General features: G+C 44.5%; 1 protein-coding gene across 1 annotated transcript in view; it reads left to right on the top strand.

Moving 5' to 3' along the window:
- LOC119406727 (ATP-binding cassette sub-family C member 3-like) overlaps positions 1-14,792 on the top strand; it is a 122,767-nt gene that overhangs the window by 57,354 nt on the left and 50,621 nt on the right. The window lies entirely within an intron of this gene.

Below are 14,792 nucleotides of genomic sequence, written 5' to 3'. Positions count from 1 at the left end.
CGTAAAACATTCGTTAGCTACATGCTCTCTGATGCGCAATATTTTACGAATTTTGCTTCCATGGGAGGTCATGTGCAGCCCAGAAACGTTTCAGACGTATTGTACAGATGCACAAAGCGCCTCGGGGTACCTCCACTATTCATGCTATTGCCCCTTCTAGCTCCGACTACCTGGCGGTAAGTAGCAGTAAGAGAATTCAGGGCAGCCCAAACATGGAAAACAAATATATCAAAGTAGAATAAAAAAGCGGTTCCTTATCAAACACGGCGAATAAGTATAGAAGCACGGCACAGGCGGCATGCCCAATAATTGTAGCGTTTTACTGTCTTTCCCTCGCTCTTTCCTCTCCATCTTTAAATCTCGCCCACCTCGTTCCCATGCGTAGGGTAGCAAATCGGTTTTCCTAAACTTTCCCTGCCTTTCCTTTTCTATTGTTTTAAATACTCTTTCTTCCCGCTAGCCATACGACAGTGGAACGGCTTACCTTCTACTATTACCAATACCTCCTGCCTAACTACCTTTCTATCACTACTTTAAAATTACTTACATGATGCACAAACATAAAACTACAAATATTTCTCACTTCTCCTTAGTGATGTATATTACTACTAGTATTTACCCCGATACCCACATTCCACTTACTATCATTAGAACGTTTTTGTTTTGTAAAGCTTGCGTTGAGTGACTATGATTGTATAATCGCAATTATATTGATATGACATGATGTCTCAGCATTATACAGTTAGACTTCACAGTTGTGTCTAGATGTTTCGCATATGTGAATTTTCGTATTGATCTTTACATTACCATACACGCACAAAAAAAAGAAAAAAAACAGTTATGTTACATTGCATGATTTTTCCTTTGTCTTTCCCTTTATATATTTGCAGTTTCTGTCCTTCCTGCAATAATCCCTGAAGGGATTGGCAGTATTACTAAATAAATAAATAAATAAATAAATAAATAAATAAATAAATAAATATTTCTTCTCTTACGTCCTGAAACCACGATATAATTATGAGAGATGCCGTAGTGGAGGGCTCCGGAAATTTAGACCACCTGGGGTTCTAAAAATAAGCACACAGGCCTCTAGCATTTTGCCTCCATTGAAATGCAGCCGCTGCTACCTTCGGGCCAGCAGTCAAGCACCTTAACCACCGCGGCGGGTGACCCCTGATAGCTACGACAATTAAACATTTAAGCTAAGACCACAGAAAATTCAGCGCTTACGGAAAATAACGTGAAACGGCTCGTTGGGAAGCTCTTGAGAAAAACAGAGCATTAAGTATAACAATGTTTCTCTAATTCCTTTGCTAATATATTTAAGGTGACTCCAAATAATTTACGTTATTACAATGCAAGCTCAATTTCGCTATTTTGCTGAGTAGTAAGCAGATTTTTTTTTTTACTGCATACTCCAGGCACGCCTGGATTATTATTTATTTGTTCTCAGCATCGCCTTGACATAGCACTAAATTCAAATGGAATATAAGTAAGTAAACAGTATCAGAAATGACGCCGACAGTTAAAAGTAAGAATAAGGCAGAGAACTTACCTTGGCAGCACGTTGCAGTAAGCATATTGCAGTAAAACATATTGCAGTAAGCAGACCAAAACAAAATTAAAAACAGTACAGATACATAGGTATTGTATGGGGTGGAAAAGAAGAACAGCAAAGTGAGAACTTTTGCTAAAAGTCATATTTTTACTTTTAATACTTTTTGAATAAAAGAAAAAGATACGTACGCCCAGAAAGCTTCTGTTAGGCGAATGCTTGTTTTGTTAGATCTAGCATCGGTACCGGGGGTGCTATAGTTGTTGAAATCTAATTTACATGTAAGTCAGTTTATTGCAGCTAACAGCGCGAAACACGAAGACGAGGAAGCAAGAAGCAGCGCTGTGCCGTGTCCACTTCTTGCTTCCTCGTCTACGTGTTTCGCGCTGTTAGCTGCAATGAATCTACACCAACTCGCCCAGTGTTCCATCCTACTTAATGTAAGTCAGTCTCACTGCATGTAAGTCACACTTACATCGACGATATCCTTCGAATCGCCTGTGTGTGAATGTCACGAGACGCAAAGGAACCCCGTTCTTGCATTCTTCAGACTTCGTAACGAGGGCTATCCAGAGAGCCCATGACATGACCGAGGAGATCCATCTCCCCGTCCCGTCGTGGGTGCGGCCCACCGATGTCGCCCCCTAAAGGGGGAGTGACCGTCGTCTCCGGATCAAAATAATGTTATTTGCCTGGACTTCGTAACGAAGCACCACGCAATAGAAACTTTGATAATGACACTAAAGCGGCATCAGAAATTGCGAAATAGACGCCACACGCATTGGAGTACACGGCACAGGGAAGTGGATATATGAGCAAGTGTCATGACAGTTGGACAACAACAACAACAACTACTACTACTACTACAAAAAAAAAAGAAAACAAAAGGTCAGCTGGGCATAGACTTTCGAGCTCTTCGTTTTGTCCAGACAGCGCGACAGGCACAACGTGACTACTCCACCAAGAGTGACACGCAGAGCTCAGTGCCTGCCCTTGCTAGAGAACCCTGGAGGAAAGATAAAATAATGTCACTGCCTTACTTTTATTCTGAGCACTTAGTGGCAGCACTATCAGCTTGAGAAATGTAGTTCAACCAACATTTATAAAGTCGAAAGCCTCATATGTTTCTTCAAACACGAAGATTGACCGGCATCCCGCGTAGGCGGCGGCAACACGAGTGATGCAAAAATTTATCACCACATGATGACGTCACCATTTAGAGTCATCATGACGTCACAGGCCACCAAAATTTGTGACACATCGCATCACGTCACGCGATGTGACGACATCACACGACATCATCCCTTGGTCAAAGTTGGGCCGATCACGGAGGCAGTGCAAAGCCAGCCGAAGTGCCTCTGCTCCTGGAGGCAGTGCAAAACCACGTTAAGTGCAGAAAGCTTTCGGAGGATGGCTGGGCAGGATGAACACATCGAATGAGAAGAAAAATAAGATGGCTTTCGCCTTCGAGTCGTCTCAGGTGAATGCATAAGGAACTCTGTGAGTTTTTGTTTCGCACGGTGGCGGTGTGATCGCAGTATCTTGTATCTTAAGGTACACGTTCATTCCTCAATGCATCGGAAATACAGATACTGATACACGTCTTGCGAGACGTGTCGCGATACAGTACAAGATACCCAAAGAGTATATAAGATAGTATCTAAGATACATGCATCTTCGATACTGCCCAGCACTGCTGTTACGTCAGACCGGAACTACACGTGACAAGGAAGTGACGAAATTTTAGTTAGGGCGCGTCGAGGCAGAAAAAAAAAACGGGAAGTAGTCTGAAGTGCACCATTAGACCGCTTAATCTTTACCTCCGATCTGTAGTTCTCACCTGCTTCTTTCTAAGATATAAAAGGTGCGAAAAGACTATTACGCCTGTCTGCAAGAAGAGGCACCGAAGTGACTGTCCCTGAGCCTCCACAGAGAATGAAACGGTGGATGCTGCGATTGTTTCATCACAGCTCCAAAATACAGATAAGCCCCAAACATCGCACCCGAAGGTAATGCAAGTGTGATGACTGGCCACTTTCCACGACAAGAGACTGCCACGACGCGTATTCACTCACATTTCGTCACTTCCTTGTCACGGGAAGTAATGGTGTGACGTAACAGAGCGTAACTTAAAGGGGTGGTGCCATCAAATTTCGAGGCTATAACAAGCCTGTTGTGGGTTTCCTCTGTATGCAAGGACACTCCACACGAAGGGTCGGACACAGCAAACGTTTAGAATATATTTTAATTCACTTCCAAAGTGTACCTAAATGCCCATTCTTCCGATCAAAACCCATCGCTAGCGCGCCAACACTGACGTAGATCTGTAGGATGGACAACGAAAGTTGTAGTGACGTCACACCAGAGCTACTGTACTGACGTGAGTGACCTGCGGACCTCCGCCACCTCCGCAACGTACGTACCGGCTGTAGTGAACTAGAATATATTCTAGTTCACTATAGTACAGGCAAAGCATCGGTTGCTACATCACTCGCCGAGTTTCGATCGTTTTCTGGCTAAGTGCGTCACAGCCTTGTGTGGTCACGTGACCACGCCTCCTACACTTCTACGTCACTGCCCAACCTCGGCGCCCGGAAACCGAAACCGAAAGTTGTCCACATCAAAAGGCGATATTAAATTATTTAGCGAGAACACACGAATCTTGGTGCGTGCATCGTTCTTCCTGGAGCTGTAGGAAATGCTTACAGCAAAGAACACGCAAGCCACAAACATGGTGGCACCACCCCTTTAACAATGTGCGTGTTCGAGCTACAGTAAGGTGGAAAGGCAGGCTAGTTGGCTTGACTTCATTCTTAATCTAAATGCACACACTAAACGACGACAAAACGAAGAAGACGCAAGAACCAGTGCAGACAACAAGTGAACTTTATTCATAACGTAACACATATAAATACCCTCGAGAACCATCTCATATTCCCCGCGCATGGGTAACGAAACCCACATTTCCCATGGAAAACACTGAAGAACAACAAAAACTACGGGAGACGTGCAGCACCTACAGGTGGCGCAACAGTCCGCTCCGCCAGTGCGCCGCCAGCGCCACGAGTGGCCACTTGCGTCCACTTCAGATTCCACTCGCGTGCTACGAATTGTCGTCTCTCCGGCTGCTACGCCCGCGTTGTATGCAAGCGCGTGTGCGCGAAGGCGACATGTTTGATAAAACGGGTAGGCTTTCAGAAAGCTAGCAGTGGAGTATTTTTTTAGGGCGTCAAAAGAACACAATGGAGATAAATTATACGGAATCAATCATGTTTTCGATGTGGTAGAAAGCACGGATGCGCGACAGAGTGTCTTGAAAGGGCAATTCGTGCGCAGGCCAGCGTAAAACTGGAAGCATAGGCCGTTACCACGATGTTTGAATGCATCTAGAGCGGTTGGTATAGTTTGGCGTCATAGATCCGTTTCACCTTTAAAAGCAAACCTTGCTATATACCACGCCTTATTTATTTCACATCTGAACTACTGCACGTTAGTGTGGGCCACGACGACTAAAACTAAATTAAGGAAGATTTCACCTCTGCATAATAATATCCTTCATCTAATTTGCAACTTTCCTCACAGACATGCAACAATTGTTCAATGAGTACGAAATTATCTATGTATAAAATTTGTACATTTACAGGGCACTATAATAATGAAAAAAAAAGACGTTTATCCACTATTACAGAGTTAGCTTCCATGACACGTTATGAACCAAAATACAGTAAAACCTCGGTCACACGAATCTCTCGGGGTCACCAGAAATATTCGTATCATCATAAATTCGTATCACCAGAAAACATGGAAAATTAGTATGCGAAAAAAGAAAGTTGGCATACATTTTGATTTAGTGTTTCTTGGGGCCGCTGCGACGTCATGAACAACTGTGAATGATTCATTCTAAAAAGAGACAGGGCGTGCAAACACGGACACAAGAAAGAGATCAGGACACCACAAACGCCGACTAACAACTGAAGAGACGCACAACGGCTGAAAAGAAAGAAGGCACGAAAACTTATCTGCGCATGCCCATGCAACCGGCGAACCTATCAATCCGGCACGCGTGGCGGTCTACGTAGAAAATAACTGTTAAGGCATTTGATTTCATCTTTATGCCAGTTAATCGACGGTTGGCTCACGCATGCGCTACCACTATTCTCGATATGCCATGCTTCAATCATCAGGCGCGTTTCTTCATTTCTATGCCGGTACAACACTGCGCATTCATCGAATTTTGGCGTGCACTTACAATCTCGACAATGTAAAGATAGATTAGAAGGTGAGCCTCCTGTTAGCGATCTCTTATGTTCCAACAATCTCTGGTTAATGCATCTGCCCGTCTGTCCTACGTAGAAGCGGCCGCAGCTGAAAGGGACCTTATACACCACACTCGTACGGCAATCAGTGAATTTGTTGGTGTGTTTTACGAAACAATTATCGGTCCGCTTCTTGTCTTTTACTCGCTCATTCTTCCTCTGCACAGCGGCACAAATCTTACCTAGCTTATTGGCAGCCGTGAAAACAACATTAACGCCGTATCTACTTCCTACTTTCTTTAGCCTGTGAGATATGCAATGAATGTACGGAATACCTACGACACGTTTCTTCCTATCGCTTTCTGCAACCATGCTCGGACTTAACACAATAGACTTCTTTAAACGCTCAGCGACCGTGGCCACTGCATCACGAGGATACCCTACATCTAAAAGACGCGTAACCTGTGCGCTAAAGCTATCACTCATTTTGTGCTCACATGACTTGGTGAGGGCTGACTTAAGGCAAGACATGGCGATGCCGTTTTTTACAACCTTCGAGTGCTTCGACAAAAAATTTAACAGCGGTTTGGAAGATCTAGGAGAATACTGCCAGCACACGTGGTTCTTCTGGAACGTTAAGGAAATGTCTAGAAATTGTATTCCATTATTCTGAGGCACCTCTTTAGTAAAGCTCAGCCCTCCTCCATTTAATTCAAATTTTTCGCTCACGGAAGTTACCACCTTTTCAAAGTCCTCATCACTACAAAAAATCAAGTAGTCGTCCACATAACGAAAAACCTTAATAACCGAATTACCTAAGGCGCCTTCCAAAAGATTGTCAATCTTGCTAAGGTATAAATCACTAAATTGCAGTGAAGTTTTTAGACGTCAACGATCCTACTCTCAAATATACGGCGCAGGCGCGCGTGTGTAAGTATTGAACCAGATGTGTTGTGCCCCGTGACAGCTAGTTGCCCCAGCCTAATCGTACTACGCTTCTCTGCATGACACCAAAGTACTGCGGCAAAAGGGACTTAAGAAGCGCTTTGCACACGATAGATAGAGGCCAAGCTCCTTCGCCAAGACCGTCAGCTTCGTCTCATGGGGTCTTCGTGCACGTTTCATAGGACATGACTGACCCGCAGCCCAAGTTTCAGTCTTGTTTCATGGAACGTCTGATTGCGGGGACGTGGCTTGCGTCGACGTGGCAGGCACTTTGTACAAAGACGCTGCTGCCTCGAGCAGAGGAGCACGCGTCAACGCGTCGAAAAAAAAAAAAATGGGGGACCCTTAAGCTTCGCCTTTAAGAGTTGAACGCAATAGCGAAATCCGGCCCCCAGTGCGCACTTCAACCACTAAGTGCAGACTTATTAATGTGTGTTGTTACACACACACGCAAACAGAGACACACACGCGCGCGCGCTATGTATCTATAGTAATGGTACAGGCACTGGTACAGGTTTTCGATCTAAACACTTTCCTGTGCTAGAGTCGAGACATATTTCTCACAATGCCTCACAGATGGCAGCACATTATCTAATGTTTGCTGTTTGCTTGATCAATGCCTCCTCTAGAAAGGAGCATGACCTCCGAGATGGCGGGCGCGCGGCATCCCCATAAAAGGAGACGTTGGCTCGATATGTTTTCCGCTAGGTGGACATAGTTGTCCATTTTTGGGGCTCTTTGAAAGTTCGTGTGTGTCTTTAGCGGCGATGGCTGCACTATTCCGTCTTTTTTCGAAGCATAGCGTCGCGCAAAAAACGTACTTTGATGGACTCGCCAATGCGCCGAGAAATCGCCGAATGGGCTCATTTTCGTCGTGACACCTGCCGAACAAAATGCGTTAAGGAGACTCCTTCCACTATATGACACGTATGTACTGTTTTTTCCCGAAGCAGTTGCAAGTAACATTGTAGCCTTGTGGTTGGACACCTACTTCCCACGCAAACGGCCCGAGTTCGATCCTCAATGGGACCGAAGATTTTTTTATGAATTTGCATCTTTCGCGCTTTTTCGGTCACGGACGACTTTTCGCTCACAAGCACGGTCTAAAAATATACTCAGGTGATGACACTCTTCCCACATCGCATGGGAAACCGCAATCCGCGCGCGTCCAGATAATGTTCGGGTTCTTATCAGATGACTTGCAGAGGGCGCTACGAAAAGCGGGGCAGTCGTCTCCATAGCAACGCGCATGCTGCTGATAACGTGCATTTTTTTATGCCATTTTGGTGGATAATGTGCATCCGCCAAGCGGCGTCGACGGGCGAAATCGAGAGAGCAACAGGAGAGGGAACGGCGAGAGCGGCGGCGATGACGCAGCACCACCGTGATTCGGCTACTCGCGAGCGCTCTCCGCCTCAAGCCATTAGATGGCGCACCGCTCAACGGACCGACGTCCGAACATTTTCTGGCCGCTTAGGCGCGCGCAGTGTCAACACCTGAATATTCTTACACCGTGCTCACAAGCGACGTAGCGACGCCGACACCGGCATTCCTGCGAAACGAGCTCTCTAACCCTATCGCCTTAAAAGCGCGACGGCAACGTCATCTGTAATCTAAACGCTAAGGCGCATAAAGGCCTCCAAGATTCGCGCGCACTATCTCCGAGGCAACGACGCACCCTTGATGGTCGCGCAGCGCAAACGCCCGCGCCCGCGCGTGACTGCCGCGTCTTCCGCGACAGCTGGGGCAGCACCTTTTCGTACCTGTTCGCTAGCGTACGTTCGTATCAAACGTCGCGGGGTGCAAATCGGTTCGCAACAACCGTACTCCAATACATTGCAGACTAATGGGCCTTGGCCGGGACGACAGAAAAATTCGTATCACCCCGAAATTCTTACGAGCCGTGATGGTATCACCGAGGTTTTACTGCACCTATATCGTCGTCAACCGCACTGGATGCTTCATCGTACAAGAACTAACTATGAACAACGAAAAATTACGTATCATCTACCGTTACATTTAAACAGACTATATTATGCGGCTGTTGACATAGCAGTTATCACCCTTTCTCAACTTCGCCATTAGCTTATTAACAATCCTGACATTTAAAACTTCTTCCAATTGCGCGCCCAAAAATTTAAAAGTATAAGTACCTTCGAACAAAAGTGCGCAACTGCAGTCTCTACAGAGCACTTGCCCAGAGAACACGTTGTCCTGCAATGCTCTTTTAATATTTCGTTCAGGCGTCTGCCTGTCTGGGCTCAATACATGTCGCACCGCAAAAAATTGGAATTGCGTAAGCCACTTACGTTCGTCTTCCTGAACAATTTGTCGCACTGTTTTCGGTATACTGAAAGTCTTTCTTTTAAAATTTGTTTTGGATTCCCAACAAATCACTGAAGCTATAGACATAGAAACGCTGTGAAAATCGTGTGTAAGCATTCGCCCATTTATGTGGTCAAAGAGAGAGTCTACTGCCCTGTCTATCGTGATCTGGCGTGCATGCGTTGTAGGCTAGCTTATTTCTTTGTTGCCTTCCTCATGCAATTGCTGATCTTCCCCTTCAGATATTCCTGACAACCATAGTTTATTCTGCATGGTTAGAAATGTAAATTGCTAATTTGTGCGTCTTAAAACTGCGATATATTTATCGGGGGCACCTTAGCAGATTCCACAGTAATTTCTGACCATGTGGAGTTCGAAGTGCACCTAAATCTAAGCATACAGGTGTTTTAAAGGGACTGTCTAGACCGCTCGGAAAATTTTTTCTGATTGTGGTGAACATGAGAAGATCGTTCGTCACATCGGCGGCAACGAGCATGCTTTTGCCCCATAAAAAATGAATTATATTTTTAATTTCATGCTATAATAATAATATCTGGGGTTTAACGTCCCAAAACCACGATATGATTTCATGCTGAAAATTGTGAAAGAATGGCCGCTAGCGTCACCCAACAGCGATGTGGTCAGTCTACTGGTAGGACAAGAAATACTCGCAGGTAGACACATTTTGCTTAAAAACAAACGTGTATAACTTGAAATTGTATTTTACGCACTTGAGGCAGCTTTCGGTTGCGTCAGAGAGTAATGTTTTGCTTTTTTTTTTCTCTCACGCATTCAAAAAGGCACCCGTTGGCGCTGCTTGCGGCGCTGTCTTCCATTTCGTCTGCTTCAACTCATGCGCTATGCTATGCCGCTCGCCGCACTGGTCGTACTGTGCCGCTGTATTGTTGTTAGGATGTCTCACATGTGCGGCGCTGTGAAGGCGTGCATTTATCGTCTGTTTTTGATGAATGGACTTGGCTTGCATTGCGGCAGCAGTGCTAAAATAAACGCAGAGACGGCGATTACAACAAAAGAAGTGTTCTATAATCGTGTAATAGGGCTTCATTTACCCGCTAGCGCGCTGAAAACGACTGTTACATTCATAACAATAGTTGTCAGCAAAAATAAAGTAATCCTACAAAAATCACATGTGCTTTCGGTTTTAATTTTTACCGGCACTACAACCGCCATCGTATCTACCAACCAGTGTTGTGGGCATGTTTCACGCCAGTGGAAGAAGACCGAACGCAGATCGAAAAATTCTGTTTGAAAAATTTCTGCTCACTTTCCAGAGAAACCGCTGCAAGGTTGGACACTTCAGACGCTTTCTATTTTGGTACAAAACAGAAAAGCGATGAACGACGGTAGACAGTCCCTTTAGCATTTTTCTTTCGATTGTTCTGGCAATAACACAGAAGGGTACACGAGTGATTGTTAGCGACTCTAAGTCAGCCATTAAGAACTATAATTTGGGCAGAATCGCTGCTGCAGCCGCCAAAGTTCTGAGACAAGGACCAGTACCCACTCTCGCTGATATGGTCCCCGGCCCATAAAGGTCTGAAGGGGAACGAGAAGGCGCATGTGATCGTCCGAGGGCTCACTTCTTGGTCGATCGCCGCTGACTCGCCGCCTCCACTCAAGCAACCCCTCTCCACAGGAGACGAACTAAGAACGTTCCATGAAATCACCTCACATTATAAATTCCACCGTAAGATCTATCCAGAGGCAGCTAACAAAAAAAGAGGAAATTATATGGCGAAAATTGCAAGCCGGGGTGTTTCCATCAATCGATCAATAAATATTGAGCTGTCGTATGAACACTAGTGCTTTGAGGTATGTGTGAGCGGTGGGAGTATGAACATGAGCCCACATAAGGCTGATAGTAAAGCTAAATTTCTGTAGATAGGTGTGGCAAAGTTTTTGCCGACCATTGGTCGGCAGAAAAGTGCGGAGTCCACTCAGACTCGTTCAAGAAATATATTTTGCACTTAGGGATCACTCAGACTCACCGAAATTTTCCTCAAGCGGACTCACACTCACCAAAATATTAATCACCCGGACTCACTCAGACTCAGACTCACAGCTCGACCTGAGTATGAGTGAGTCGACTCATCAGTCAGTTTGCCGACCTATGCTCGCCAGTGATGTTGACTACCACGGCTTACCCCCTCACTAAACATTTGCCACACCTTGCGATAACGAACGTATCTCTGTATCTTATGTGCTTAACAACACTGTGAAACAGCCGCCCTTAACTGGCGCATACAATTTAGGATGGACCGTTTTTCATGTTGTCTTTCATCGCTCCAAATACGCACGGCGATGAGTTCGCTGCTTGCACAAGCTTCACGGCATAACAAGACGAGCAGTGACTTACGGGGCGCCACGGCGAGAAAATTGGCCCAGCATTCTGAGACCCTAATACTAAGAGCTGGCAAATATTAAACGTCAGTAAATATTTCTCACCTTGGTAAGCGTCTTGTCAGTCAGGATGCGCCCATGATATTGGCTTTATCGCTGAAGCCTTTTGCGTGTATGCTTATTGTTCGTTCTTGTGCGCACACTGGATCCTTCTAAAACTGCGTGCTGAGCACCGTAAACACCAGCTCGTACGTACTACGGCTTTCTGTAATACATTAACAGTGAAGCTGTTCCAGCGCCGCGTAGTGTCTGACTGCGCCCGAAAACCGTCATCATCATGAACGGGTATGTGCCCCGGAATTTGGGCAAATCCCACTACTCATCGCTACGGCATGGCCTGTAGTAACCCTGAGAACGAGTACGGAGAAAGAAAGAAAGAAAGAAAGAAAGAAAGAAAGAAAGAAAGAAAGAAAGAAAGAAAGAAAGAAAGAAAGAAAGAAAGAAAGAAAGAGACGAAAAGAAAGATACAACAAAGAGAAAGAGAAAAATTCTTGCCGAAAAAAATCCTTCACGAGGCGGGATTCGAACCCGCGTAACCTCGATCCGAAGTCGGGCATCCTAATCAGTCGGCTATCCAGGCACGCTAGCAGAGCATAGCGTAGCCTTGTAGAGTACAGTGTAACAATGGGGTGGGAAAAGAAAGTGTGCGTTAGGAGGAGATGTGATAGTCAGGGGGAGGGAAAGGAGGAGAGGAGAGAGCAAAGCATAGCACAGAAAGCACGAAAAAAAGAGAGAAATAAATGCAGAAAAAAAAGAAAGAGAGACAGAGAGAACATCAACAAAAGAGAGAATGTTTAATTGCAAAAAGAGGTTTAACGTATTTCGCTTTCATAGAGGCCAAAGATGTGGAGGAGGTGTTTTAATAGCTGTCATGGAAGATTTTGTTGCATCGCCCATTCATTTCCCAAGTAACCTGGAACTAGTCTGGGTTGAACTTTGTGTACGTTTTAAGAAGATGATTTTGGGCATATGTTACCGTCCCCCATCTTCGTGTTCAACTTTCGCTGACGAATTGCATGACGCGCTAAACATGGTCACTGTACGCTTTCCCAACATTCCTATCCTTTTAGCTGGGGACTTCAACTACCCCACTATTGTGTGGAATAGTACAACGCCTTATCTTAGCCTTTTCTCGACTGAATGTAACACGTTTTTAACGACCTGTTTGGATTTCAACCTGTCACAGCTTGTTTCTGAACCTACTCGAACTACTTCAACTACATCAAGTATTTTAGATCTCGTTCTAACTAACGTACCGCATCTTATTTCTTCAGTCACGCATCTACCTGGCCTCAGTGATCATTCCTTGCTCCATTTTGATGTTGAAGTTCAAGTGTGTAAACAAATTAATCAGAAAAAACACATTAGGAACTATAAACGGGCAGACTCCAATGCGATTAACCGTGCACTAGGTCTTTTTCTGGATGAATACTTGCCGAAGTTTTCACTGCGTTCTGTCGACGCTAATTAGGAATTGTTTAAAGACACCATTGAACGCCTTACTAAAGTTTTTGTGCCGCTTAAGTCCTTGGGGTGTGACAGAGAATCGCCTTGGTTTAATAAATTTTTGAAAAGACTGTCAAACAAGAAGAAACGTTTGTTTCGCTCGGCAAAGGTGTTGAATTCTAAGGTGCGCTGGGAATCCTACTTTGTCGTCGCCGCTGAGTACAAAGCTGCCTTAAAAAACGCCAAGGACACATTTTTCAACCAAAATTTGCCTGCTATGCTGATTAACAATCCCAAACAATTCTGGAACGTCATAAATAAGAAGGACACCACCTCATTGCTACTTACATCCCCTGATGGAGTTTCATTCCCATCAAACGAATGTGCTTCTGTTCTCAACAATGTCTTTGCGGCGGCTTTTTATAACTATGTTTCTTGTGTTAACAGCGACTACCCTGTTTTTGACGCTCCTCGCATGGACCCAATTGTTTTTGACGCATCGGGCATTCAGAGCATTATAGAAAATCTTAAACTTTCCTCTTACTGTGGCGTTGACAACATTAACTCTAATTTTTTATTAATACCAAGTCGTACTGTTCCATAATCCTTACTAAATTGTTTGAACAATCGCTTGAAAGAGGTTGTATTCCCAGTGATTGGAAAGTAGGGAGGGTCATTCCTCTGCACAAGTCTGGAAATAAACATTGCCCTGACAACTTTCGACCCATTTCCCTCACCAGTATACCGTGTAAAATCGTGGAGCACGTCATATACTCTCATCTTGACTCTTTTTTAGAATCTAATAACTCCTTCAGCACAGCCCAGCACGGATTCCGTAAGTCATTTTCATGCGAAACCCAGCTCATATGTTTCACACATGACCTTCACTGCATCCTCGATCACGGATCCCAGGCAGACTGCATATATTTAGATTTTTCAAAAGCGTTCGACAAAGTCTCACATGGGCTGCTATTTCTTAAATTACGTAATCTTAACATTGACACTAATGTACTTGCATAGTTGATCTGCTTTCTTTCAAACCGTTCTCAATTCGTAACAGCCAATAACATTGAGTCACATCCCTTACCTGTCCGTTCTGGCGTGCCTCAGGGGTCCGTTCTCGGGCCCCTTCTCTTTCTCATCTATATAAATGATTTACCGACTAACATTTCATCTTCAATAACTCTTTTTGCTGATGATTGTGCTATTTACCGCGAACTTAACGACAATAACGACGTCTCTTGCCTTCAATCCGACATTTAAAAAGTTCTGGATTGGTGTAACACTTGGAGTATGAAACTAAACATCAATAAGTGCAAGCGCATGCGCATTTCTCGTAATTCCAATGAACCTCCTACTTACCACATTAACAATGTTACTCTTGAAACTATGTTCTCTTATAAGTACCTCGGTGTTCACATTTCTTCTAACCTGTCCTGGAAAACTCACATCGATCATATCATAAATAACGCCAATCGTATGCTTGGGTATCTTCGCAGGAACTGTTCTCATTCATCCAGTTCAATAAAATTACTGCTTTGTAAAACACTGGTTCGCTCGAAATTAGAGTAATCTGCATCAGTCTGGAGCCCTGGCATTGATTCACTCATTTCAGACTTGAAAGCTGTGCAAAATCGTGCCTGTCATTTCATACTCTCTAACTATCACCGAACAAGTAGCGTAACCGCCATGAAATTAAGTTTGTCCCTCCCTCCTCTCTCTCATCGCAGGTCTGTAGCTTCATTATGTCTTTTTCATAAAATTTACTACAACAACTATCTAAAAAACAAATTACTCACCAGGCCCTCGTACATATCAGCTCGCATTGATCACCGCAATAAAGT

This window comes from Rhipicephalus sanguineus, chromosome 10 (genome assembly GCF_013339695.2).
Source record: "Rhipicephalus sanguineus isolate Rsan-2018 chromosome 10, BIME_Rsan_1.4, whole genome shotgun sequence".
NCBI classification, from domain to species: Eukaryota; Metazoa; Arthropoda; class Arachnida; order Ixodida; family Ixodidae; genus Rhipicephalus; species Rhipicephalus sanguineus.
Note: the sequence above shows the minus strand (reverse complement) of the source record. Positions and strands in the feature narration are given on the sequence as shown.